At 41.4% G+C, this 14023-nt stretch overlaps 1 protein-coding gene across 1 annotated transcript in view; it reads left to right on the top strand.

Annotated features, from left to right (window-relative positions):
• The window catches only part of ANOS1 (anosmin 1), a 149120-nt gene that overhangs the window by 30175 nt on the left and 104922 nt on the right, over positions 1–14023 (top strand). The window lies entirely within an intron of this gene.

The raw sequence follows: 14023 nt of genomic DNA, 5'->3' as shown, positions 1-14023 counted from the left end.
TCTGTGTTGTTTTAATAATGTAATCTATGTAAATGCTGGTGCTAACCCTTGATTTTAACACATGACAATTTCTTCTCTACATTTAAAGTCTGAGATTACTGGTTCACTGATCTAGCTTCCGTTGAAATGAATGGGATTGGAAATGGACCAATTTGTTTTTCACTGTTCCATCACAGGAAAATAAAACAAAGTCGATCGCTTTTGTCAGTATTAAAAACAGGGTATAACAACATCAGTATAAGAAGAGAATGGAACATGTCCTATTAGCTGTGCCACCCTGCTAAGGGTTGCACTTCTGCAATGAAATCTCATCATTCTTAAAGAAACCCAAACAAAGGTGCAGAGAATGTGTTCCATCATAACTGAATTGCCTTTTAAGGAAAGCTTGGGTCTTGTACCATAGAGATCCTGATGTAATTCTCTTTTTTTATTCAGTTATGAAGGCTACTGTGGTATGTAATCTGAAAGGTTTTCCAGCGGTTTGTGTCTGCCTAACAAAGAAGGAATCATACAAGAAAAGTTGTCTAGCTTTTAAAGCAGGGCAGAGGTTATAGGAACATTTCTCTGGGTCACTCCCTCCCAAGTTCACAGAATCCACATAATGTATATATAAGGTATTATGAATTTAAGGTTTACTTTAAGATTGTATTAGTCTCTTGAAATCAGTGTAAGAATGCTACAAATTAATATTATAATACAAAATGCAACAACAGTTTGAGTTTTAAATTACTTAACATATACTTTACAGTCATGTTACCTTACGTTTTCATTCTTTCTTAGGAAGGTAGTACATTTTCCTTAAGAAAGCAGCTTTGCCATATTTAGAAAAAGAAATAAATATAAACTTGGTCAAATTGTTAGCAGAGCTGAACATTAGCAGAATGTTCTCCTTTCAGGCAAGCTTTGGTTTTCTGTGTTTTGCAATGCAAAGTCAAACAATTGCATTACCTAACTGAAACTTTCAAAGCAATGCAGGGGATTGAGTTAACCTTCTAAAAATGCAAATTCCTTTCACTGCTGCTAAGCACCTCAGTGGAGGAGGTTTATATGAGTGTGATTCTGCTAAATATCTCAGATGATATTTTTTCTAAGGGATTTTCCCAGTGTCCACCCTTATTTTGTGGTTGTGGTGTTTAGTGACAGCTTTTTGAGGTGATTTATGGTAAAGTGCAAATGACAGCAAACATCCAGCTACTTTGTTAGCAGGGGGGGCACTTTGAAGCCCAGAAGCACCTTTTGTGCAAGTATTTGCATCTGATACACAGTGGAGAAATTTTATTTGGAAGTTGGTTGCATCAATGTATCAGACAGTACCTGATACAGCAATAAAAGATGATGTAGTTAATTTAGTAACTTTTCTATTATTTTACTCTTTCATAGAAAAATTTAAAGCTAGAAAGGGTACAGTGTAGTCCATCTTCTTAATTGTAACATAACCTATCCCAATTATATTTTAGAAGAATTTTTTTCATTCCAAGGGCAGACAGTAGCCTGTAAAAGTAGAAGTCCAGGATGGGAGATGGGGCTCTGGAGAAGAAAAAAACATCGTAAAGCATCCAATACAGGGCTTTTGCATGTGTTTTCTCCGCATTGCACCTTTGATGTCTGTTTTGGCTTCATTTTGCCTAGACCTGAACTGACAAAAAGCTGTTCTATAGTCTCTGTCCATTATTCTCTGAGAGTAAGATCAGTCTGGCATAAAATTCCATGGAAATTTTGTGTCCGCAATTTTGTATGTAGAATAACTGGGAAAAATATCTTATTAGTAGCATACAATGAAAATTATTTTTTTCCTCATGGAAGTCTGTGGGTCTTTGAGAATACTTCTGTAGTTGAAGATAGTTGTTGATAAGATATTGTTCAAGTTTGTTTGGTCAGTGAAGTACCTCTAAAGTTGATTCCAGCTATTATACCATTGCCCTCTAATATAAGTGTAGACAACAACTGTTAGTTTGAAGATGAATACCTTTGAGAACTACTAATTTTTCAGAGAGGTGCAAATCTAATGAACTAAAATGGTTTTAGCTCTCACAGGAACAGTTGTAGATCACTACCTACATCCCAAATGGCTATTCATTTTTGTTATTTTAATGGATCACGTCACAAAGCATGGCTGTGAGCAGCAAAATATGCACCAATGATTTTATATGTAATTTAATTGAATAAGACCTCTCCAGAGGCTATTTTACAAGATAAAACACAAGAGAGCTCTTGAATGCTTGCCCTGTTTTGACATGAGGTGGGTAATTTCAATATGTTAAAATTCTCTGTTATAATTAGGACAATTATAGGATCATTAAATAAATTGCCATTTTTTGGTTCGAGTAGTTATTTATTCAGTGCACTCCTGCATCATGCACTCCTGCTTGTCTGCTTGTACAGAGTTGAAGCAGATTGAAGGCTTTCTTGGGATCCTGTCAATTGTCTGGTTGGCTTCCACTGTGAATATGATTACTGAGGTAAAATTGTCAGTGTAGTCAGTGAAGTTTGTTGTGAACTTCTTTGGAAATAGATTTGAAGCCAAATTTTTTTTTCTAACTTCATCCATAGTTCTGTTGTTTTGTTTGAGCTTATGCTCTTCATATTATTTTACAGTTTTGTCTTTCTTTTTTCCTTATGTTTAGCTCTTTTTTACTGTGTTCATTCTTCTTACTGCTACTTTATGGCGGGTATTTGGTTTTCTTTTTTTTAAATCTTATGGCCTGAGAAGAATAAGAATTTTTATTAGAAATTTAATGGAATAAATCTTTTTTTTTTTTTTTTTTTTTTTTTTTTTTTTTTAGTCCTCTACGGTAGATATCTGGTGTGTTTTAATTGCTTATAGTCCCTGAAAAAATACACTTTGGCACTGAAGTTTATAATAAGGTTTAGACATTTTTCTACAATTTATCCAGGAGAAGAGTCTTTGGTACTGTTGGTTAGCATTAAAATAATGCTTGAGAACTATTGTACACACAAACTAATGTATTTTTATGTGACAACATCGTATGTTGTTTATATAGTTATAAAAACAGTGAATATTAATCCAGTAGGTATTTGGTCCTGAAATTGGTTCTTTTAATCTATCTTTAATATATTAAGCATGAAACTGAGTCTTGAAAACTTGGTGGGTTTTTCTTTGGAAGTCAGAGGAATAGAATAGAATAGAATCATAGAATCATAGGATCATTTATGTTGGAAAAGACTTCTAAGATCATCGAGTCCAACCATAAACCTAACACTGCCAAGTCCGCCACTAAACCATGTTCCTAAATGCCACATCTACATGTCTTTTAAATACCTCCAGGGATGGTGACTCTTCCCTGAGCAGCCTGTTCAATGCTTGATAACCCCTTCAGTGAAGAAATATTTCCTAACATCCAATCTAAACTTCCCCCGGCACAACTTGAGGCCATTTCCTCTTGTCCTATCGCTTGTTACATGGGAGAAGAGACTGACCCCCACCTCACTACACCCTCCTTTCAGGTAGTTGTAGGGAGCGATGAGGTCTCCCCTCAGCCTCCTTTTCTCCAGGCTAAACAACCCCGGTTCCCTCAGCCGCTCCTCATAGAATAGAACAGAATAGAACAGACTATTTCAGTTGGAAGGGACCTACAGTGATCATCTAGTCCAACTGCCTGACCAGATCAGGGCTGACCAAAAGTTAAAGCATGTTCTTAAGGCATTATCCAAATGCATCTTAAGCACCGACAGGCTTGGGGCATTGGCCACCTCTCTAGGAAACCTCTTCCAGTGTTTGACCACCCTCTCAGTAAAAAAATGCTTCCTAATGTCCAGTCTAAACTTCCCACGCGTCCTGTCGCTAGATCCCAGGGAGAAGAGCTCAGCACCTCCCTCTCCACGTCCCCTCCTCAGGACGCTGTACAGAGCAATGAGGTCACCCCTCAGCCTCCTCTTCTCCAAACTAGACAAGCCAAAAGTTCCCAGCTGCTCCTCACAGGACATGCCTTCCAGCCCTTTCACCACCTTTGTTGCCTCCTCTGGAAGCATTCAAGGACCTTCCCATCCTTCTGAAATTGTGGGGCCCAGAACTGCACACAGTACTCGGGGTGAGGCCGCACCAAGGCTGAATACAGCGGGATAATCACCTCTTTTGACTCACTGGTCATGCTGTGTTTGATGCCCCTCAGGGTGCAGTTTGCCCTCTTGACTGCCCCGGCACACTGCTGACTCACATTGAGCCTGCTGCCGACCAGCACCCCCAGATCCCTTTCTGCAGGGCTGATCTCCAGCCACTTCTCTCCCAATTTATTCCTGTGCCTGGCGTTATTGTCCCAGGTGCAGAATCCGGCATTTGGACTTGTTAAATTTCATCCCGTTAATCATAGCCCAATGCTCTGATCTATCTAGATCCCTCTGCAAGGCATCTTGTCCCTCAAGAGAGTCAACAGCACCTCCCAGTTTGGTATCATCAGCAAACTTGCTAATGGTGCATTCAACTCCTGCATCCAGAGCGCTGATAAATATATTGAGTGGAACTGGCCCTAGAATTGAGTCTGCTGGTGACCGGTCACCATGCATTCAGTACAACCCTTTGAGCTCTGCCCTTCAGCCAGTTCTTCACCCAGCACACTGTGAACCTGCTCATCCCACAGTTGGACAACTTGTCCAGAGGGATGCTGTGAGGGATGGTATCAAAAGCCTTACTAAAATCCAGAAAAACTACATCCACCGCCTTCCCTTCACCCACTGGGCGGGTGACCTTATCATGGAAGGTTTCAAATTGGTTAAACAGGACTTTCCCTTTGTGAATCCATGTTGACTGTGCCTGATGATGGCATTATTCTTTAAATGCCTTTCAACAGTACGCAGTATAATAATTTTTCCAGGAACTGAGGTTAGGCTAGCAGGTCTATAGTTCCCTGGGTCTTCCCTCACCCTTTTTTGTAGACTGGTATAACACTGGCTGTCTTCCAGTCAGTGGGGACCTCCCCAGACTCCCAAGACCTTTGGTAGCTGATCGAGAGGGGTCCTGCCGTAACATCCGCTAGCTCCTTCCGAACTCTGGGATGAATCCCATCAGGCCCCAGGGACTTGTGAATGTTCAGCTGATACAGCTGGTCCCTTACAATTTCAGTGTCCGCAAATGGAAAGTCACCATTCCGTGGTCCTCTGACTCAGGGGACTGGGCAGCCCAAGGTCTATCAGTATTATGAAAGACTAAAGTAAAAGAAGCATCTTCAACAAGTATCAGTCCCATGTTTTCCTTAGATGTCCTCTTGCTATTAACATACTTAAAAAAGCCCTTGTTATCTGACACAACGCTGGCCAGTTTCAACTCTAATTGAGTTTTGGCCTTTTGTGTCTTCTCCCTCGCATATGCAAATCACAGCTCTGTAATCTTCTTGCGAAGCCTGACCTTGGTTCCAGAGATCATACAATTTCTTTTTCCTCTTGAGCTCCATGAGGAGTTCCCTGTTCAGCCAAGCTGGTCTTCTGCCCTGCTTGCTTGACTTAGAACACAGAATTGCCTGCTCCTGTGCTTCTGAAGGGTAGTTCTTAAAAACTGAGCAACACTTGTGGACTCCTAAGCCCTCAAAAGCAGATTCCCAGGGTACTCTGCTGAATAGCTCCCTGCATAGCTTAAGGTTTGCTCTCCTGAAGTCCAGGGTAGCAACTCTGCTGTCCCTTTTCTTATTACCACTTATGACCACTGTGGCCAAGACAGCCACTTACCATCACATTCCCCATGAGTCCTTCTCTAATCACAACCAGCAAGTCTAGGAGGGCATCTTTCCTAGTTGGCTCACCGAGTACCTGTCAGAAGAAGTTATCTCCCACAAAGTTCAAGAATTTCCAAGACCTGCTTGTCACAGCAGTATGATATTCCCAGTTGATATCTGGGAAGTTGAAATCTCCTATAAGGACAAGGGCTACCAATCTGGAAATTTCTTCTAATTGCCTATAGAATAACTCATCAGTGCTATCATCCTGGCTGGTTGATTGGTAGTAGACAGCCACTACAACATCGCCTTTGTTTTCCATCCACCTAATCCTCATGCAGAGGCTGTCAACCACACCGTCACTAATTGTAAGGGCTGTACAAATAAACCTCTCCCTTACCTATAGTGCGACACCTCCACCTCTCCTGTCTTGCCTATCCCTCCTGAACAGCCTGTAGCCCTTCATCCCAGCCCTCCAGTCGTGGGACTCATTCCACCAAGTCTCACTAATACAAATTATATCATAGTTCCAGGAACTAACCAATGCCTCCAGTTCATCCTGTTTGTTTCTCATACTGCATGCATTGGTGTACAAGCATTTCAGATATGCTGTGGAGCGCTCCATGCTCCCAGGAGCAGCATAAATGTTCCCACCAGTATTGCCACCCTCCTTAGGATTGATACTACATGGTATAGAACTTACTTTATGTCCTGAGGTTCCATTCAGATTTGGTCTAGGTAATGAAAGTTAAAATTTAGCATTTATTTTGTTTTACTTTACCAGTAGATTACTGGCAGCCTGTCAGACTTGCTGAGTAATGCACAGGTGGGCTCATACACAGCAGCATGAGAAAGTGGAGCTGCAAAGTGGAGAGACTGAGAAACAGCAAAATGAACTGGTTTGGGCTGAGCTCAGTATTTCTTGACACAGAGTCATTGGCCAGCACCTGGATCTCAGTCATCTCTCCTCATTCCTGGACGCCGCATGGGTCGAAAGCTTGTTTGGGGAGAGAACCGGACAAGTAGACACTCCCTTCTTTTCTTCCACATACATGACTACACAAAACCCCAGCTCGTGTTGCCAACAGCTGGCCCAGCAGAGAAATTCAAAATAGAAGCTCTGCAGAGTGTATTGTCTGGTTGGGGGAAGACAGTTAAAACTGGAATCTGATAGATCCAGTATACTTGTGCAAGCTGGACTGAAGTCTTGCATCATAGCAAAGTGTTTGGCTTTCATTTTGCAATTAAAAAATATTTTTGTGCTTATCATCTGTAGGCTGTCTTTAAAAACAGAAATAAATAATATTTTGACGTAAGTTACATGTGTAGGTATGCAAATAAAACCTACTTTGGGCTTATTCCTCCTTTTCACCTCTGATTAGTTCATATTTTCTATATCTCATACTCTGAGTTACCTAAGTAATTATTTACAGGTTATATACACAATGAAGTAGTGTCTGTAGTGTATTGATCTCATCTAACATATAATAATCTGATCTGTTTTTTCAGTTTAAAGAATTCAAGTTATTTCCAACACAGGTAGTCAGTCGGCTTTGATACACATTTGTAACTCTCATTAATACTGCAAATGCTCCATCTAAATGGAAATGTGTAGAAAAAACTTAATCTTTTTTTATTTTTGGGTGTAATGGCAGCTGCTAGGGAGGGAAGGGTAGGATAGGTCAGTGTTTAAAATACCATTAGTTGAATATACAGTGTCCAAACCAGAGTGAATAGTGCTGCTGTTGAGAAATATTTATGACACTTTTTGTTAGAGATTTATGTTTTGTTAAAGTGATAGGTCTCAGAATATTTTTCCTTTTTCTTTTCTAAGAGAGATTTTATAAATAAAAGTTACATAATGAAATCTGTATGGATTCTAGTTCTTTCTGCAAGCATAATTCTCATTGACATTAATGAGAAATTCTGAGTAGAGAGATGTGTGTTCAGTGTTGAGAGAAGAATTTTGCTCAGATATGGTTGTTATTAGATTTGTGTTTCCCAGAGCTGATCTTCTACATCTTTACTTGCAATTCCCAATATTCATAGGAGTAGAAAATAGTATTCTTGGTTTTATCCTATATACAGATGTTATCTGGCAGTTTCATTATATTGCTTCTTAAAATGAAATACAGTTTACTTAGTGGGTTAGGGAGAAAAGCAGAAAACATCCATCCATTTTCACAGCTGTATTTTTTTCTTATGCATATTACCCCACTGACTATATACATATACTGACTGCACACAGGTGAAGGGTCTGTTTCACTCCTCTTGTTTACTTTGACCAGTAATTTCCCCTTTATTTAATCATAGAATAGTTTGGATTGGAAGGGACCTTTAAAGGTCATCTAGTCCAACCCCCCTGCAGTGAGCAGGGACACCTTCAACTAGATCAGGTTGCTCAGAGCCCCGTCCAGCCTGACCTTGAATATTTCCAGGGATGGGGCATCTAAAACCTCTCCGGGCAACCTGTTCCAGTGTTTCACCACCCTTATTGTAAAAAATTTCTTCCTTTTATCTAGTCTGAATCTACCTTCTTTTAGTTTAAAACCATTACCCCTTGTCCTATTGCAATGGGCCCTACTAAAAAGTTTGTCCCCATCTTTCTTATAAGCCCCCTTTAAGTACTGAAAGGCCACAATATGGTCTCCCTGGAGCCTTCTCTTCTCCAGGCTGAACAACCCCAACTCTCTCAGCCTTTCCTCACAGGAGAGGTGTTCCAGCCCTCTGATCATTTTTGTGGCCCTCCTCTGGACCTGCTCCAACAGGTCCATGTTTTTTCTGTGCTGAGGACTCCATAGTTGGATGCAGTACTGCAGGTGGGCTCTCACCAGAGCAGAGTAGAGGGGCAGAATCCCCCTCCCTCGACGCTTTTGGTGCAGCCCAGGATACGGTTGGCTTTTTGGGCTGTGAGTGCACATTGCTGGCTCATGTCCAGCTTTTCATCCACCAGCACCCCCAAATCCTTCTTTGCAGGGCTGCCCTCAATCCCTTCATCCCCCAGCCTGTATTGATACATGGGGTTGCCCCGACCCAGGTGCAGGACCTCGCACTTGGCCTTGTTGAACCTCATGAGGTTCACATGGGTCCACTTGTGGAGCTTGTCCAGGTCTCTCTGAATGGCATCCTATCCCTTAGGCATGTCAGCCACTCAGCTTGGTGTTGTCTGCAAATTTGCTGAGGGTGCACTCGATCCCACTGTCTATGTCATTGACGAAGATATTAATCAGTACTGGTCCCAATACGGACCCCTGAGGGACACCGCTTGTCACTGAGGTCCATCTGGATGTTGAGCCATTGACCTCTACCCTCTGGATGCAACCATCCAACCAATTCCTCATCCGCTGAACAGTCCATCCATCAAATCTGTATCTCTCCACTTTAGAGAGAAGGCTGTTGTGGGGGACTACGTCAAAGGCTTTACAGAAATCCAGAGAGATGACATCAGTAGCTCTTCCCTTGTCCACTGATGTAGTCACTGCATCATAGAAGGTCACTAGGTTGGTCAGGCAAGACTTGCCCTTACTGAAGCCATGCTGGCTGTCTCAAATCACCTCCCTGCCCTCCATGTGCCATAGCATGGCTTCTAGGAGGATCTGTTCCATGATCTTCCCAGGCACAGAGGTGAGGCTGAGAGGTCGGTAGTTCCCAGGGTCCTCCTTTCTACCCTTTTTAAAAATGGGTGCAGTGTTTCCCTTTTTCCGGTCACCAGGGACTTCACGTGACTGCCATGGCTTTCCAAATATCATGGAGAATGGCTTGGCAACTACATCAGCCAATTCCCTCGGGACTCTGGGGTGCATCTTGTCAGGTCCCATAGACTTATGTATGTTCAGGTTCCTCAGGTGGTCACGAACCTGATCTTCTCTTACAGTGGGAGGTACTTTGCTCCCCCAGTCTCTGCCTTGAGGTCCATCCACTTGAGAGGTGTGGGAAGAGAAGTTGCCAGTGAAGACTGAGGCAAAAAAGTTGTTGAGTACCTCAGCCTTCTCCTTGTCCATTGTTACCAGTTTGCCAGTCTTGCTCATCAGGGGGGTACCCTTTCTTTGACCTTCCTTTTCTGGCTGACTTACTTATAGAAGCCCTTCTTATTCTTTGTGTCCCTTGCCAAGTTAAGCTCCACCTGTGCCTCGGCCTTCTTGACTCCATCCCTACACAACCGTGCAGTGTTCCTGTACTCTTCCCAGGATACCTGTCCCTGCTTCCGCTGCCTGTGCATTTCCTTCTTGCCCTTTAGTTTGGCTAGCAGGTCTCCACTCCTCCATGCCTTCCTTTCCTGATTTCTTACAGCTGGGGATCAAGAGCTCTTGTGCTCTATGGAAAGCACCCTTAATGATCTGCCAGCTCCGTTCTCCTTCATGCCTGAGGGCAATTTCCCAGGGCGTCCTATTGACTTAACTCCTTGAAGAGCTGGAACTTTGCTTTCCTAAAATTCAGGGTCCTGACTTTACCCTTCGCCTGACCCATAAGACTGTGAACTCCACCAGTGCATGATCACTGCAACCCAGGCTGCTGCCAGTCTTGACGTCATCAATTAACTCACTTGAACTAAAGTATTACAACAACAATTAAATTTGTTGATCAACCTCCCACTAACAGCTATGTGTGGATTAAGGTACTACTTGAGGTGTGAAACACTATCAGAATCTGGCCCAATGAAATAGTCTGCAAGGATGACTCAAGTACTTCAAGGATAATAACGTCACAATGGATGTTTGCTTTTTGTACAATGGCAATAAACTGGTTTATGTTGTGTTTTGAATTCTCCCACTGCCTTCACTTTTGCTATTGGATTTAACTTCCAAATCTTTACATAATTCTTGTTTAAAACTTTATCTTTCCTTAACTTATCCTCTGAAAATGTTTATATGGTATTTAGCCTCTTTCTCTCCACTAGTGTCATTATTCTGTATGCCCATCTACCTGTTTCTTACAAATCTGCCAAAGAATCAGTGAATTGTTTAGGTTGGAAGGAACCTCTTGAGAACTTCTAGTGCAACCTCTCTACTCAAGCAGGGTCAGCTAGAGCAGGTTGTCCAGAACCACGTCCATTTGGGTTTTGAGTATCTCCACAGATGAAGACCACAACCTCTCTGGGCAACCTGTTCCAGTGTTTGACCACCTGCTCAGTAAAAAGTTTTTGTATTTCCTGTTTTTTAATTTGTGTCCATTGCCTCGTCTGGTCCGTGGGCATGACTGAGAAGAGCCTGGCTGCCTCTTCTTCATTGCTTCCTATCAGGTATTTGTAAACATGGGTAAGATCCCCCTGAACATTCTTGTCTCCAGGCTGAACAGTCCCATCTCTCTGAGCTTCTCCGTATATGGCAGATGCTCCAGTCCCTTAATGGTATTCATGGTCCTATGTTTTCTTTTTTTCTGCTTATGCTTTCTAAGGCCAAAATGACTCCTGCCTGCTGTCATTCACAAAGCTCCTGTCCTGTTCTTAAAATCCCACTGCCTTCTGTCATCTTACTAACAGCGAGTCTTGCTAAACTGTATGTAAATGCGTAGCATTTGCTGTCGCTGCTCCATTTTGCGTTTGCTTTTACAGCGTGAGCTCCATAGTGCCGAGGCCGTTCTTCTCAAGTACTTGGAAGTGCTGAGCACATAGCAGGTGCTTCCCTGTAAAACAACAGTAAGAGTCGAATGCTAGTGAGAGTATCATGAAATGACAAAGTGCCCTACATTGATGCTGGTTTAGTGAAAAATGTATTTTAGCCCTAAGGGGGGGCAAAATGACTGGGAGAGACATTTCAAGAGAGTTTGTGAAGTAGAGATAATTTTTTTTTTACAGCTCCTTACACAAGTTTTTCTTTTTGTAAGCAACTGAAAGTCAAAAGACCAGCAGGCATAATTTAGAGCTGCATGTGCAGTGGCATTTACAAGGACTGGAGATAAATGGGGATCATCATAATGCACTGTGAATTGCAATACAACTTCCTTGTTCCCAGCAGCCGGGACAGTGGTCCCTGATTGATTGATTCTGCAGAAAGGCTGAAAGGCTATTTTTTGAGTCTTCAGAAGTGAGAGGAAAATGTGAAAATAAAGATAAATAAGTTTACAAATGCTGCAGCCAAATAAACAGACTGTTTCAAAAAGACAACTCTAATTTCTTTTTAGAATAATACGCACTCCTGAATTCAGTCTGTGAGCAATTGTTTCAGGCTTCCAGCTGAGCTCTTTCCAAAGATAATGCAGGTGGAAAGATGAGTTAATGGTTTAAACAATTAGAGATTTGATGCACTCTTCCATCTGTCAAAGCCCACTGAAATGAAAGCTCACAGTTTTAATTTGTGCCTCCAGCATCTAACTCAGTCTGAAATGGTGTCAGCGATTTGCCCTGCCCACAGTACTGTCATTCTTATGGTAAGCATTCTGTGCACACATGCTGGGAGACTTTTATCAAACATATTAGTGTGCATTTGAGAGATCATTAGCCTGAAGTAGCTGGAACATTCCAGGTTTCTTAGCCTGGAAACTCACATCTCTGCTGGAAAGTGTGTTGAGCCACTGTTATTTACACAAGAAAGCTACAGCAGGATAGGGATAGCTTTGTAAAATTTAAGAGGAATAGTGGTTCCTGGTATTGTCAATCTATCGTGATTTAAGTACCATCCATGAGAGGGTGAGGTAGTGGATGTTTTGATTTTTGGCTAAAAAGAAAGAATGAATAAAAATTTCTTTCCTGATCTGCTAGAGAGAATGTTTTTCTTTCATCTAGCAAAAGATAAGGTAAAACCATTTAATAGCATCAGAGTTCAGAAGAATTGGTAAGGTTATTGGTGTGATAAATAGATCACATAATCCTGAGCATATAAGAAATAAGAGGGCAGATGTAATGCTTATTGCTTGCATTCTTATGGATAATTTGATTTTTTTATTATATTCATCTATAAAAAGGTAGAGAGAGAGAACCATAGTGGTTAGATGATTAAAGCTGAACTAGCTAAGAAATAGGTTGACTGAAGTTTCTGGATATTTGTGTTTGGGGAAATAGAAGAAAGAGCTTTGTGATTCAGTGTTTATGTTTATACAAAAGCTTTAGTGTATAAATGTGCTGTGATGACAAGAATCCCTTTGTTCTCTAAGGGCCTTCAGAACTGACAAAGAAACAGAGTTAAAATCCAAACAATGTTTACAGTACTTTGTAATCCTGTGATGTATCGCTCTATATTTGTAAATACAAGTTTTATTTTTTGGGTATCAAAAACCCAGTTGTATTAGAACATGGGACACTGAAATAAGTGGAAATGAAGAAAGTTCATATTCTTCCCAGTTGCCATATTGGATCATGGCAGTCATCCTTCCAGTCTAATATGTGTTACCAGCTAGACTTTCCATAGGTAAGTAAACCTGCAGGTCTGGAATAACCTGCTGCTAGAATAAACTTACTTAAGCCCTATTACTTATTGTTGTGTGGGACTGTGAAACATAAAGGGTATGTCCTTTTCAAGACACTAGTTTTGGTTTCTCAGCTCTTTATTGTTTTGTTCAACTTAAATGTTTTTGTCTTGAAGAACATACCTCAGGGCTCGATGGAAGGTGTTTTACTTGGCCTTCACTCTGAATGGTTCTGCTGATAACTTTCTGTTTCTAGGACAAATGGTTAGAATAAAGTTATTTTCATTTTTCTTCTGGTAAAAGATTATCATCGCTGCTAGAGCCCTTATGATAGGTAGGGAAGAAAGGATCATATTGGTTGTCTGTCCCTGTACCCCAGGTTTTTGTTGATGCAGAATTCTGCTGAGTTTCTCATTGATCTTCATCATGGGTTTATAGAAAAGGTTGCCTCTTTTGGAGCTTGCTTTTCTGGCCAGTTGTATCTGGTCCGCTTGTTAACAGAGGTAAGCAAGTCTGACCACTGTGCTGTTTGAAATTTGAACTACTGAATACAGAGCAAACTGAGCCAATGCTGAGCATAACCAGCCAAAGATTAAGTAGCCCTCTTTCACGGAGAAAGGACACAAAATTGTCATTAATGACTGAATTGTGCCAACACTGGCTTTGAGGATAATAGCATAGCAGTCGCAACTCTGGTCTCAAAAATGCAAGTGCTGGCTTTACACCTTAAGTCTGCATACTCTACACTATATACAGACATACACTACACCTAAAGGGAGAAATGCGTGCATGGGTGCGCACACACACACGCATACCCGACAGATATTTATTGAAGCTGGCATGCTGAAGCACTAAATGCTTCTTTAACTTAGCTTTATCTGCTTCAGTGAACACTGTTCAGAATCCAGGGATATTCAGACTGCAGAACCCTTTATTTAGAGGTATTTGAGCACAAAAATAATCCCTTCCTAGAAACTTTTGAAATGGCAACGGAGCTATGCAGCCTAATCAACTGTAAA

The sequence above is a fragment of the Aquila chrysaetos genome, chromosome 23, assembly GCF_900496995.4.
Source record: "Aquila chrysaetos chrysaetos chromosome 23, bAquChr1.4, whole genome shotgun sequence".
Taxonomy (NCBI): Eukaryota; Metazoa; Chordata; class Aves; order Accipitriformes; family Accipitridae; genus Aquila; species Aquila chrysaetos.
The sequence above is the reverse complement of the archived record's forward strand: the minus strand, read 5'-3'. Positions and strand labels throughout refer to the sequence as shown.